The sequence below is a fragment of the Tupaia chinensis genome, unplaced genomic scaffold, assembly GCF_000334495.1.
Source record: "Tupaia chinensis unplaced genomic scaffold, TupChi_1.0 Scaffold149333_1, whole genome shotgun sequence".
NCBI lineage: Eukaryota > Metazoa > Chordata > Mammalia > Scandentia > Tupaiidae > Tupaia > Tupaia belangeri.
In genome coordinates this window covers 1241904-1256800 of record NW_006209177.1, presented here as the reverse complement: position 1 = coordinate 1256800, position 14897 = coordinate 1241904, and the positions used below count along the sequence as shown (strand labels likewise).

Here is a 14897-nt window from a genome sequence, read left to right as displayed (position 1 = left end):
ATCCCTGGACTATGCTATTGCTATTGTAGCATGTTTTCCAGGTCACAACAGAATGGAGGTACAAATCTGGCCGTGATAGACATTACAGAGCAATACGTTTCTGTCCCTCTCTTTGACCAATATATAGGAACTCCAATTGCCTCAAATTTGTCCCACAGTATTTTATCTGTATGGAGGAAGGGATCTTGTGTATATTTATTGATCATTCAAATTCTGTGTGGTATTTGTTATGGTCCCCCTCTCCTCTGATGCCAAAGATGCCTATGTTGGGCATATACTCCTTGCCTCTCCATATCTCCATTACATCATTGGTCATCCTGATTAGCTCCTCAGGCACTGTAGCAGTGTTCTAAAGCAATGGTCCCCAACCTTCCTGGCAGTAGGGGCCAGCCTTCTCAAAGACAATAAGACAATCCCTCCACAGACGGGGCTGAGGGAGGTGGGAGGTGTTGGCCCTGGGATAATCCAAGTACACTACATCCTCTGTGTACCCCATTTCCACCACGACCACAATACAATATACAATGAAACAGTCACACAACAATAGGGTTCTTCCTCCCAGAAGAACCCAGCCTCACCACTGATCTGATAGGAGGGGAGCCCAGACCACAATGCAAGCCACGAGGAGCAGCTGCAAATACAGACCAAGCCTTGCCTGGTTGCCCGCTGCCCACTCCTGGCTGCTCAGCCTTCCAGACACACTGATCTGTGACCTAGGGCCTGGGGACCTCTGTTCTAAAGGGTAGAACCCCCAACCACACTATCTCTGTTACCTAATCTAATAATAAAAGGATGACAACCAATCATATATTGAATCTATGCTAAGTGGCAGGCTGTACTAAGCTCTTTAAATAGATGATCTCATTTGATTTTCACGACTACCTTATGAGGATGGCACTATTCATAGCCATGTGTTATAGATGAGAAAATTGAGGCACAGAGGGATTATATAACTTTCCCAAATTTACACAGCTTATACAGGATATAGCCACGATGTGAACCAGCTCTGCTTGCAGAGCTCAAACTCAATCCTTAGTAGATACTGTCATAAAATAGTACTAACTCACGTTTTCATTGTCATATGAGACCTGAGGGACCTAACGCACCTTGAGCTCAGAACTGTTTCTTCAGTGGCTAAACAATAGGCTTGGACTAGATACACACTTCTTGGCCCTGTCTTGCCCTGTACCATGTCCTTTTCAAAGTTCTACCCCCATTCTCCATTTAAAACAAGGTCTTTGTCCAGACAGGCTTTTATCCCAAGAAGGTTTCTGTTTGCTTTTATATTATGTGGTTTGGTCAGAACTTTAATTCATTTCATTTTAGCAAACAATGTCTTTTTTATTTCCTTTTTGTTAACCATACATTTTACCTAACTTGTTTATTTAACTTCCTAGGTTTATCGATTATTTCTATACTGTATTATTTATAAAATATCTTCTCATTTTTACTCTTCAAGTGTGTCCTCTTATTTAATCTACTAATAGACCATATGAGAATAAGATCAGCTTAGTATCAGTATTTCCACTCAGCATTTTTCACATTTGGGTATTGGTTTCAGATCATTTTACAATGTTTAGATTTTTATCTTGTATTATTTACTGTTTCTTTTTCTTTTCTTTCTTTCTTTCTTTTTTTTAAGTTTTGCTACAGGGTGTGTGCATTCATGACAGAGAGAGACAGAGAGAGAGAAAGAGAGAGAGGGAGAAATCACCCTCCAGGAGGTATGGCTATGCCATAATGCCTTCTCCCATCTCCTCTCAGTATTTTGGGCACACACACATATGTACCCAGTGTGATTTTCCAGCATCTAGGTCCAGGACTTGTGAACTTGGCTTCTCAAGGGTTCTCTTACTGCTTGAATTTACATAGCTCTTACTCCAAAGGGACTCTCCCCACTCCAACCAAGTATCTGGGTCATTGACTGCACAAAAGTCTTTTTCAGCTGAGCTGACACAGGCCTCAGTATGAAATTTTGTCACCTTGACTTGCTTCCCTATTTTGCATTTGGCTCAGATCAGCTGCTTCTGGGTATTCAAAAATCCCTATAGGCAGGCTTTCATCCCAGCTATTTTATCAAGGCAATGTATCACTTTTGCCTCTCTGTTAATGAGCACTGGAAGTAGCTTTCCTCAGCAAATTCTGGTTCTTTTTGCAGACAGCCCTGCTGAAGCCCTGAATCTTTTCCTCTTTATTTCTGTTTTCTCTCCTGGTTATTTAAACAGTTTAAAACCCACACAGGAAGAACAAGATGGCAAACATCCAACACCACCTCTTATTCACCAACCAGGATAAAGTTTACTTTTGTAACCATAGAAACCATTGCTAGATGCTGTGTAACTCACTCTTGAAGTTCCTTGGATGTTGAAAATAATTTACGTGAAACCACTTAAGATTATCCCATAACTAAGCTAACAACCTTCATCTTGCTACTAAGTCTTTTTGTGGAAGCTTTGTTTACTTTTCCCTTCCAAAGCTTAAAAACACATTTGAATGTAGCTCAATGACAGCTTTTTTTTTCCCAAAAAAATTCACAATTATGTTTTTTACACCTTTGTAAAAGTTAGATTTATTGTCCCAATTAGTTGACTGAAAGAACTACTGATATTGATAAAGGATCATAAATCTATTATGAAATATTTTTTAAATGATGACTTACTAGGGGAACAAGACAGCATCAAAGAAAAGACCACAGTTCTGGGGATCAGAAAATACACTGTGCAAATAACCAACCATGAGATACTGGATGTGCCATTTTACCTAAATCTCAGTTTCATGCATCTTTTTTTTTTTGGAGAGATTTTTTTTGGTTTTGTTTTTGTTTTTAATAGGGCTCATTTGCTTGCCAGAAAGACAGAGAGAGACAGAGACACAGAAAGTGAGAAACAACCCCCGCTAGGGGGGATGGCCATGCCACAATCCCTTCTCTTCCATTCTCTTCTCAGGATCTTGGGCACGCACACACACGCGCCTGGCATGAGTTTAAGTCACTGGGTCCTGGACTCAAACCATGGTCGACTACATGGGAGTCCAGTGACATAACCATTACGCCAACTGCTGGTCCCAGTTTTGTGCATCTTCAAATGGAAGAAGGAGGAGAAAATGAGACCAGATATCTCTAAGATGAAAGACCTTTGATCTGTATGTCACTAGGCAGAGGACACTGAACTCCCACAATATTGACCATAATTTGAGTCCCAGACCTGGTAGCTTTCTTTCTCACTTGCCCTCTCTTTTTCTCTGTCTTCTTCTGGTCAAATGAAAAAAATAATGATAATAAATAAATAAATGAATAAATTTTTTAGAGGTTTTTGCCTTAAGGTGCATGCTTTCACAAGAGAGACAAAGGCTATGAGAGGGAAAGTAGAAAATCATCCCCGACGTGGGAGATGGCCATGCTGCAATCCCTTCTCTTCCATTCTCCTCCCGGAATCTTGGACACACACGAACACGTTCCCAGTGTCAGTTTCAAGCCACCAAGTTTGGGACTCAAACTTTGGTTGACCATGTGGGAGTCCAGCAACATAACTGCTATGCCATCTGTGGGCCCCAAGATAAGGAATTCTTTTTTTTTAAGAGAAGGATTTTTGCTACAGGGCACTTGTGCTCACCAGAGACAGACAGAGACAGAGAGACAGAAACAGAGAAATCCCCCCAAGGGGATGGCCATGCTGCAATCCCTTCTCCTCCATTCTCCTCTCAGGATTTTGGGCACGCACACACATGCGCCTGTTATGAGTTTTAAGCCTCTGAGTCTGGGACTTGAACCGTGGTCAACTACATGGGAGCCCAGCAGCGTAACCATTACCTCATCAACTGGGCCCCAAAATAAATCATTCTTAAAAATTAGCATAATGGCTATGTCGCTGGACTCCCACGTAGTCAACTAGTCGACCACGGTTTGCGTCCCGGACCCAGTGGCTTAAAACCCATGCCGGGCACGTGTGCGTGCGTGCCCAAGATCCTGAGAGGAGAATGGAGGAGAAGGGATTGTGGCGTGGCCATCCCCCCTGGGGGGTGATTTCTTGCTTTCTGTCTTTCCGTCTCTCTCTGTCTATCTGGTGAGCACACGAACCCTATAGCAAAAAAACTCTCAAAAATAAATAAATAAATAAATAGATAGATAGATAGATAGATAAATAAATAAATAAATAAATAAAATTATTAGCATGGTTTCTGTATGTCTCCTGAATAGACCCGGACTGATCTGATACATTAGCTAAATGGTATAACTACATACACACAAATACCTACATACATATGTGTCTATGAATAAATATGCATGTGTATTGTTATGTATTATTTGACACTGGGGGTACATTCTGAGAAATACATCATTAGGTGATGTTGTGTGAACATCATAGTGTATACCTACAAAACCCTAGCTGGTACAACCCTGCTACACACCATAGTCTAAATGGTCTAGCCTTTTGTTCCACCATCATATATGTGGTCTGTCATCGACTGAAATATCATTATGCAGTGCATAACTGTGTATTAATGGCACATGATAGAGAGCTAATGCTTTTGATGGTTAGGCTCGAAAATGAAATTTAAATGTCAGAAAAGGATTGGAGCAATGATATCCTCATATGTAGAATCTGCCCTGCAAACAATTGGCAAGGGGAACCTGACTGAATATAGAAGAAAACTTAAGAAAATGAAAGTAATAAAAACACTTCTATTGAGTTCTGAAACACTGGCTTCAAAACAATTAAATTAATAAAGAAGTTTCACTATTTTTTTAACTCAATGAAAGTCTTTAAAAATTAAATTGTTTTTAACTCATGATTTGTTAACTCAATAAATGTGGTTTTCAATTTAATTGCTTTTGAAGTTACTGTTTTTGGATGCAATAAAAGTTTTTTTAATGTTTTTATTTTATTACCTTACTTGTTTTAAAGGCTCTCAATCAAGCTTTTCTCTACTTACACTGCCCCCAAAGACCAATTTGCAAAGTATTATTGCCCTGCAGGGAGGCTGGCAGGCACTGAGTATACGCAGAGCTAGCCTGTGGTGGTAAACAGAGGCAAGGAGAGTAAATGCCATCTATAGACACATATTTCAAGTCTCCATGTGCTCTTCTTTCTTCTCAAATCTTACTTACTCCTTTCCCATCTTCACTCTTTGCTCATGACCTTGTTTTAAATTTCACTGGAAAAGCAAGGTACTACTGCTCATTTTCCTACCTCCCAGCCTACAAAGATAAAATATGTAGCCATTTCCCTTTCTTCCCTCTGGTTTCAACACATGATTTGCTCTTATCAAAAGCCAACTCCTCTACTAGTATGCTGGTGCCCATTTTCTCTTGCTGTCTCAAGGCCTTACTGTGTCTATTACCTGCCCCTCCCTTTTTAAGTTTTATTATTTTTCAGTATCATAAAATAAGCTGTAGTATTTTCAAATTTTTGTCTCCATTTTCATCTCGTGTTCCATACCAAACCCAATGCACTCATCTTTCTTCCCCTACCACCCCATTAAATTTGGTTTAGCCAAAATCACAAATACCGTCCATGTTACCAAACCAGAAGAACACATCTCAGTTCCCATTTTACTCACTCTTTGAGCTTCATTTGTCTGTGCTCACCATTCTCCTCACTTCTATAACACTAGAATCTGTTTGTCTCACTGGATATTTGATCTTAGTCCATTTTTCTTTTAAATATTGGGTCTCTTCAGGGTTCAGCTCTAGAATCTCCTTTTTCTCTACATTGTTTTCCTAAACGTATTTTATCAATTCCAATGGATATCCTGGTGAGCTGAATCACAACCCTCAAAAGTCATATGTTGAAGTCCTAACCATCAGTATTTCAAAGTGTGACTGTATTGGGGATAGGGCTGTTAAAGATGTGTTTAAGTAAAAATGAGGGTACTAGTTCAATATCACTGATGTCCTTGAGAGAAGAGAAAGTTTGGACACAAAAAGAAATTCCACACACAAAGTAAAGATGACACAAGGACACAGTGAGAAGGCCAAGGAGAAGAGCCTCAGGAGAAGCAACCTGCTGACACCTTGATCTTGGACTCCCAGTCTCTAGAATTTTGAGATAGTAAATTTCTTTTGTTTTTACTACCCAGTCGGAGGTAGGTTATGGAAGTCATAGCAAACTGATATAACCTTCTTTATCTTCTTCATCCTGATAGCCAATGTATATTTTTGGTGCAGGGCCTCCTCTGGTCACCAGACTTACATATCTAGTTACATGCTTTGCATCTACATTAGCTGCATCCATATCTTGTATGTACCAAAACTATATACTTGGGACCAGCAGATGGCATAATTGTTACATTGCTGGATTCACACATGGTCAACCGCAGTTTAAGTTCTGGACCAGGGGACTTCAAACTCATGATGAGTGTGTCGACAGAAAATAACCAACTCTAAAAAAAATGAATAATCAATGCAGTTTATTTCCAAGCAGAATATGAGTAACCTAGACCCAGAGAGGAGTCATACATGCCTTTCTTGGAGTGATCAGGTACAGGGGTTCCTTTCATTTGATTTTTTTGAAATTGACAGACAAAATTAGTGAAGAGATTTCCACTGGTCTGGCCCAAAGAGGCAGAACATGTGGAAGGGGGAGGGGGCTTATACGTGATAGGTGGTTTCCACAATTACTAGGTTGGTGATTGGAAGGAAAGATCTATGTCCTGGGAGGAGATTCTTAAAGAAATGCTTAATCTACATCCCAAGGAAAGGGAAGTTGTGTGTCTTGGGAAGAGGTTAGCAAAAGAATATACTGTAATTGGTTGAATATACATCTCAAAGATACTATGCCAGGGACAGAATGCAGAAGAATCTTGTTAGATGGAAAAAAAATGTTCTGTTAATGTTTGTGGGAGTGACTCCCCCTAGGAGCTCTAGAAAGGACTTTGGAAAAATAGGGAAAAGCAGTCAGACTTCGGTCCACAGGTGCATTTGTCAAATAATCTTTGAGCCACCACCAGAATCTAGGCTTTTCATATACTGCTCCTCAAAACTCTTTAAAACTTTAAAACAACAAAACTCATTTGTTGACAGAATTAGCCAACTCTGAGAAAGACAAGCATGTTTCTTGTGCTGAGATACAGTGGTTCCTTTTATGAAGTTTTGAGGACAGGAGAATTGTCGATCAACATAAGGAGTCTTTTCCATTGGCCAAGCCCGACATCTGGAAGCTAGGTTTATAGGTTACGTCAGAGTTCCCAGGCACATGATCTGTTCAGTGACGGGTTCAAGAGGGTGTGATCATCTTCTGGACATTCTTGATTGGTGAGGTTTTAGATAATCAAATTTTTCTCCAGGTGTCTGGAACCATTCAGCCTGGAGTCTTTGAGCTCACAATCAGCAGTTTCCAGCCTATAAAACATCTTACATATTGAAATGAAAACCTTTTCTTTCCTGTAAGTGAGAGTTTTAGAGGCCAAATGGCCCTCACTCATGGTCCATGTTGGTCATTATCATAACCAAAAGTCTGAAGACTTACTCCTTACTCTGGGCCATTACAATGCAAATGGACTTTATATTTCAAGAACCTTAGAAAATACATTAGGGGACCTTTGCTCGGTTTCATTCTCAATAGGTAGCACCATCTCATATGTTTTCCAGTTCCTAAACCACTCAAATTAATTTGCTATCAATATATATTAATTCTATTTCTAGAATATATTTTGAACATATATCTTTATGTCTGTTTTTATTGACATAATCCTTATCCAAAAGCTATAGTTTACTTGTGCTATCACAACAGCCCTCCACCTGGTCTACTTTCGTCCATTCTTGATTGCATTCCAATCCCTTCACTGTGCAATAACTAAAGTGATCTTTAAATGTAAATCTGATAATGTTAGTAATCTTCTTAATCTTCTCTGATCCATTTTTGTTGCACTTGGAATAAAATTCCAACTTTTTCTTTTTTTTGGAGAGGTTTTCACCATAGGGCACATGCGCTCCCCAGACAGACAGAGATAGAAAGCGAGAAATCACCCCCCAGGGAAATGGCCATGCCGCAATCCCTTTTCCTCCATTCTCCTCTCTGGATCTTGGGCACGCACGCACACACGCCTGGCGTGTTTTAAGTGACAGGGTCTGGGACTCAAACCACAGTCAGCTACATGGGAGTCCAGCGACATAGCTATTACTCTAACTGTTGGTCCCAAATTCCAACTTTTTTCAGGGTCTACAAGTCTACATAATCTGGCCTTGCTTTATATTTTTATTTTTAAATAATTATTTAATTTTATTTATCATTATTATCATTTTAAAATTTGCTGCAGGACAAATGTGCTCATCAGAGTGAGGCAAAGAGAGAGAGGGAAAGTGAGAAAGCAAGCCACCAGGTCCAAGACTTGAACTTCAGTCAGCCATGTGTGGAACTCCAGAACCTTAACCACCATACCACCTGCTGGCCCCACTGCTTGCTTTATTTTTAACTACTCTTTTACTCACAGGGCTTTCACTAGCTGAACTGACCTTATCTTCAGTTTGTTGAATATGCTGAAATCCTTTTTTGCTTCAAGACTAATGATATTTCTTTTTATAATTACTTATTTAGCTTTATTTATTTATTATTATTGTTTTATAACTAGACCACAGAAAGACAGAGACATAGAGTGGGGAAAAGTGAGAAAGCAAGCTGCTAGAGCCAGGACTAGAACCATAGTTGGCCATGTGGAAGTTCAGGGGCTCAACCACCATGCCACCTGATGTTTCCAAGACTAATGATATTTCTTTTCTCTGGAATGTTCATTTTTGCATTCTTTTCATAGCTTATTTCTTTCTTTAGTTTAGGTTAGCCTAACTGTGACCTCCCTAGTGAGATTATGCATAATTGAAATAGCTAACTAGACCTTTCTGTATTTTATCCTTATAAATACCCTTATTTGTGTATTCAATTTTATTTTATTTGTCTGTGTCTTTGGTTATTGTCTGACTTCCTGACTATTGAGTGTCTGAAAAGTCATGACATATTTTTCAGTACAAAAATGCTTCATGACTTTTCTGACAATGCAATAGAATACAAACTCTATGAGGTCAGGATCCATGTCTGTGTTATAGTCTTCTATATCTCCAGAACAAATAAAAATTCTTAAAACATAGAGGACACATAATAAATTGGATGAGTGAATGAACAAATACCTTCCTCTCGTGCGCCTTTGGCTTGACCATCTTCTGAGCCTTGAACTCTGATGTCTCCCCAGTGCTCCTAACTCTGCCCACTGTGTTTACTACTTTTTTTTCTGCTTGTATTTTCCTTAGAGTTCTATTTCCAACTATTTGATTTTGTCACTCTGTTAATTTCAGAAGATAATAACTGAGTCAAGATAAAAGATATTTTTTTCTGGATCATTGAGAGAAAAGACTCATGCTAATTTGGGACATTCTCATTTTGGAACATCTTGCTTCTTTTGAGACTCTAGGTGCCAGCCAAGGGACCATACTCAGAAAGGGGAGTGTGTGGTAGTGACACAATAGCTTCCTCCAAGTCTGCATCAGACTGCATAGGAACACTAATGACATCTTTTAATTCTTTTATACAAAGAGCATGAGCAATTTTGAGTATTAATGAGAAAACAAAACAGAGTTTAAAGACTCCTGATTCTGCTTTTCCTGTGGAAGATAATTACATTTATCTATATTTACTTATAACATGATTCCTCTTACTGAAATCATCTTATTTCATTATTATTTTACATGATATATTTTATGATAGTATGGGAGTTTAGGGAATACTAGGAATATGTAGTCTACTTTTTTCCTATTTGCTACCTCAGAAATATTGGGTAATTGGGAAAGTCACAATATATTTTTCTATGTTTTTCTATGCAAAAATGAGTCATGACTCCCAATGACCCAATAGTTACTGGCTCACTAATGATAATCAAAGTAATGCCAGTATAAATGACTAAGGTTTGATAATTAGTCTACTCATAAAAGTTTATTGAATACCAATTATAAATCAAATGGTGGGAATATAACATGATAACAGGAACAGCACTTTTACTGCCCTAGAAGAATCTAGAATTCAACTGAGAGAGACAGGTAGGTATCACCACACACCAACTAAATTAACAAAAATTAAAATTCATGAGTCCCTATGGTGGGACTATCATCAATCAAATACACAGAACTTGCTGGTAGTTTGAAAGTTGCTACAATCTTCTCAGTGTGTAGTTTAGTAATATATAATTAAAAGAGAGTGGATAATTATAGATATACTTTGACCCAGGAATTTCAATTTTAGAAACATAGTTGGAGAAAGTGACTCAAAATGAAAAGAAAAAAGCTGCTTTTGTAAAAAGATATTTATAGCTGCATAATGTATAATAAAACATTGGAAAAGAAAAACAAAAAGATTCCTATGTCTGGAAATTGTTAAAATAGTGATAGCATAATTTCTTAGCTTTGATTTTCATAAGAAACATCAAGTGACTAGGATTCAAGTAAAATTAGTTTATTGGGAAGATGAAAGTAATACCAGTAGTAGAGTGAGAAAGTGAGACAGAAAAAGGAAGTAAAGCTATTCCATGGAAAATCTATAACTAAATGACATAATATATCTCAGAATGATGCCACCTGTAAGATACTATATTCATACTTAAACTTTTTTTTATATTTTTGTCATAAGGTGCATGCCTTGTGAGAGAAACAGAGAGAGAGAGAAGGAAAGTGAGAAATCAATCCTTTCTTTTCCATTCTCCTCTCAGAATTTTGGGCACATACACACACACACACACACACACACACACACACACACACAGAGCATCATTTTCAGGCCACCAGGTCCAGCATTTGAACTGCAGTGTCAGCCATGTGGGATCTAACGCCTGAACTACCATGCTGCTTACTGGCCTCAATACTCTAATTTCTAAGAGCCATAGATTGAGGTCTGTTTCAAGGGTGTATTACCTTTTCAACACTGTCTATTAGCCATGGGTGTAGCTAAAATGGTTAAGTGATTTGAGGTAGGGTGGAGAAAACCCCTCAGTCACAGAAGCAGATACTGACAGTTTTACTTGGACTGGAACACATTAAAAGTCACCTAATATAACAGCGCAGTGATACATTTCCATTAAATGTGAAAAGTCAGTAGAGAACATGTATATATTTGTAAACATCTAGAAGAAAAAATTGTCAATCAAATGAAGAACATGATACTATTCATTTATTCATGCAGTGTCTACAAACATGGAACAACTAGTGTCAGAACACATAGAATCTCATGAAATAGCAGTTGTTAAACCAATGCTATTTCTTTTGCATTATCAGGGTATACAATTAACTAATGAAAATGACCCACCAATATTAATAGAAAGAATGACTTTTCAATTAGACATAAATAAACTGAACCTTTTAAATGTTAATAGTAGTGATGACAAGGTACAGATACAAGGAATATTACAGAAGTGGAATTGGTGGAACTTGGTGACACCTTGGGTTTGGTAGGGGAAGGAATAATGGTCCTCAAGGACAAACTGAGTATTTATGACTGATTTAATGGAAGGACGGTGTCATCTTTATAGTCATAAGGAAGATCGTATAGTAAGGCAGAAGACTGTTGGGTAGAGATGGAAGACTGATGCTGTAAGCAGTGTTTCAAAGTATGACATTAAGTCTAGAGATGCCATGACATATTCACTGAGGCTATCAATCTCTGAAAGATAGAGAAATGAGTATTTGAATACTTTACAAATAAAGGTGGAAATAAGGTCAAACATGTAGATCAACTCCAAAGAAGCACAGCAAAGGTACAGGAGAGAAAAATGGTCTCTTTTGAAAATGGTTTCTTCCTTAATCATTCTAGTAATTTTCCTAATTTTCCTCTGTTCAACAGAGATTAGGAATACAATCTTTGTTAACTAATTTTCACAATACAAGTTTTAATGAAAGGAGATAAAACACTTGAGGAGGCAAAATAAGTCGTGTGTACTATTAGTATATAAGTTTTATTCTTATCGGAACACAGACATTTGTTGCCTGGCATTAATCTCATCTTGTCTCTCTGGAATGTTGCCATAGCTTGGCATTAACAGAGCCAGAATATCTTCTTGTTTTAGTCCTAGATTGTCTCTGATAAAAGGATGAAGGCAGTGATAATTATGCAGGGAAACCACTTTGTCACTACTTCCATGGTTTAACTTAAGATGCTCTAGACATTGACATAAGTAGGCCACAGTGTTTTATTGACCTCAATTAACAAGAAAGCAACATTTCTTTTATTTGTGCTGTTAATATGGGCAAAGGATAAGAAAAGCACAATAAATTTCTAATTTAAATTTGGAACCCAGTAAAGGGAGAAAATTTGACTTGTGCAGGTTTGCAGTTCTATGCATCATAGCCAATTTTTAAAATATAAGCCATCTGCCAGTATAGTACTTTTAATGATACATTTGGTTGAAATTCTTTTCACATGCTCCCCTGAGTTCCTGCACTCAAACTGATCAGAAAGAATATTTGGTTCAGGCATCGGAGTTTCTGTGATCTACTGTCTCCATTGATTTGAGTTGACAATAACCTTCACACTCAATGTGGCTCCTTAGAGGCTAATATTCCATTTATCTTATCTTTTGTTCCTAAAGATCTTTGATATGACTTAATAGTGGTACACAATCTTTGTAGGTTGATGTGTTTGGAAAGTTATGTGTCACGGGAACTAGTAAGTGGCCATAGAATGTTTTGCATCTTATCTCCTGCTCAGCTTCCTGAGTAGTTGGGACTACAGGTAGTCACCACTACACCAGCTTTTCTGGGTGTGCTGGGAATTGAACCTGGGTCTCCCATGTGGCCTCCGCCTGCTGGACAGGCTTTAGTGCATGTCACTGCCAGAAAGTTCTTACTTAATGGGCTTTGTATTTTATTTGCCTGGCAAACTTTTAAAGCTGAGTCTTTCTTTCATGGTGCACTTTCCTGAGCTTTTTAGAACTTTTCCCGCCTCACAGCCGTGATTAAGAATATATGATCTGCCATTCTCTTGATACAACTGAAAACATTTTTATGTCTGTTGGCCATTTACTCTTAAACCTCTTAGGAACATGAGGGTGTATTTCCTACTTCATTTTGCTGAGGCCAATGCCAATTTTAATAAAACATAACTTGTTTAACCATGTTCTACATTTTCAGAATTTACTTATTCTTTGATATTCACCTAAAAATATATATGTGGGCACATTTATGCTCTGCATTGTTGTGTTTCCACATGTTAACATTGCTTGTATGTAAATGACTTTTGAGTCGAATAACTTTGAGAAATGCTAGGCCAAATAGAGGAAGTCTGTTTTCTGAAGGACTTCTCAGAGCTTCTAATGCACTGTGCGAAACATTAGCTATGAGACCTTAGGTAAAATATGTAGTGTCTCTGTGCTGTTTTATTATTTGTAAAAAGGGACTAGATAGTACTTACCTCACAGCACTGCTGCACAAATGGGATCAGACGATGCACATGAAGTGCTTAACATAATGCCTAAGATTGGTAGCTATTGCTACTAGTTATGATAATCAAGATGATGGTGGTGCCTCCTGCTTCTGTGGCTAAAATATTCCAGAAACCTGGTCATAGAAACCTTCCCCCAGAACATGTCACTGGATTCATGTCCTGCGGAATACACTTTGGGAAAATATTGTACTCCTCCTCTCTTTCTTTTTCTTTCTTTCTTTCTTTCTTTTTTTTTTTTTTTTTGCAAAGTTGTGATCTGTGCTTCACATCTCCAAAAATGAAATAGCACAGAGAAAACGTTTGCAATCTGAAATTTGGTAGTTTCAGTAATTTCCATATAACTTCTATTTGGTGGAATATCTTTTATTGAAAATTACCTTCAGTACCAGCAGGTGGTGTGGTGGTTAAGGTGCTGGAAACTCCCCCATGGTCGACCACGTTTCAAGTCCCAGACCTTGTGGCTTGCTTGCTCTCTCTCTCTCTCTCCCTCTCTCTCTCGTCAAATTAAAAAAATGAATAAATAAAAGAAATACTTTTTTCAAAAAAGAAAATTCCCTTCTTCTATCTATAATGTAATAGTGAGGCTCCCTGTTAGGGTCTTCACACAGCAACTGGCTATATACACATGTGAGTTCTGCAGTTTATGAAAAAATATAGTTGCTACTGGAAGTTTTGGAGATTCTAAAGCTGTTCCATGACATTGTATTAAACAATTGCTTAACACAAAATAGATGCTTGTGCCTATTTCACCCACCCTGCAATTACAATTACCCCTCAACATCAGTCCCCCCCCTCCCCCCCCCCTTTCCTGGAATCTCTTCTCCAGCTAAATATGAAATTGTTATGAAGTGACAATTGCTATCTCAGTGCCTGATGGTTTTGAAGCCTACTTGGACACAAGCATTAGAAAATGAAGGAAGAATTTCAAGAGAGGTGAAAGAAGGGAGCAGCATTGAGATAGGAGTTAGACCACACTTACGGGTAGATAGGGTAAGGGACCCAAGAGGAAGTCACTATGTTTTTCTTTTTAATGAGTTTCTGTGTTTTTCCTCTATGGCCTAATTAATGTACACAATATACCCCTTTTATGTGTCTCTAAAGAATTCATGAGTCCTTGCTAATACAGTGGAAGATAGGGCTATTGAGCATACAGACAGGGTAAGAACCAAGATGGAGTCACAGTGCCTAAGTTTTCACAGCCAACAGCTGGCTACATTAAGAATCAAAAGAACTGTAGCTACGGGCAGCACTTTGTATTCAGTAACTCTATTCTAACCAGAAATACAGGATGCTATGGTCTGCTGACCCCACCAAAAATAGGGTAGTAAATCACTCAGACTACCATGTAACCAGTTCTGAAGCCCACTTCCTTATCAGAAAGCCAGCCCATTGCTCAGACTGCTAGATAAATCCCCCTCGCCTCCAGCTCCTCTTCCATAACCCATTCGGCCCCCTTCCTTTGCACTGGAAGCTTTTTGTCTTTCC

The 14897-nt window shown here is 38.4% G+C and overlaps 1 pseudogene; it reads left to right on the top strand.

The window, feature by feature from the left end:
- Positions 1-11167: 11167 nt before the first annotated feature.
- LOC114006637 (ribosome production factor 2 homolog) overlaps positions 11168-14897 on the top strand; it is an 18440-nt pseudogene continuing 14710 nt past the window's right edge.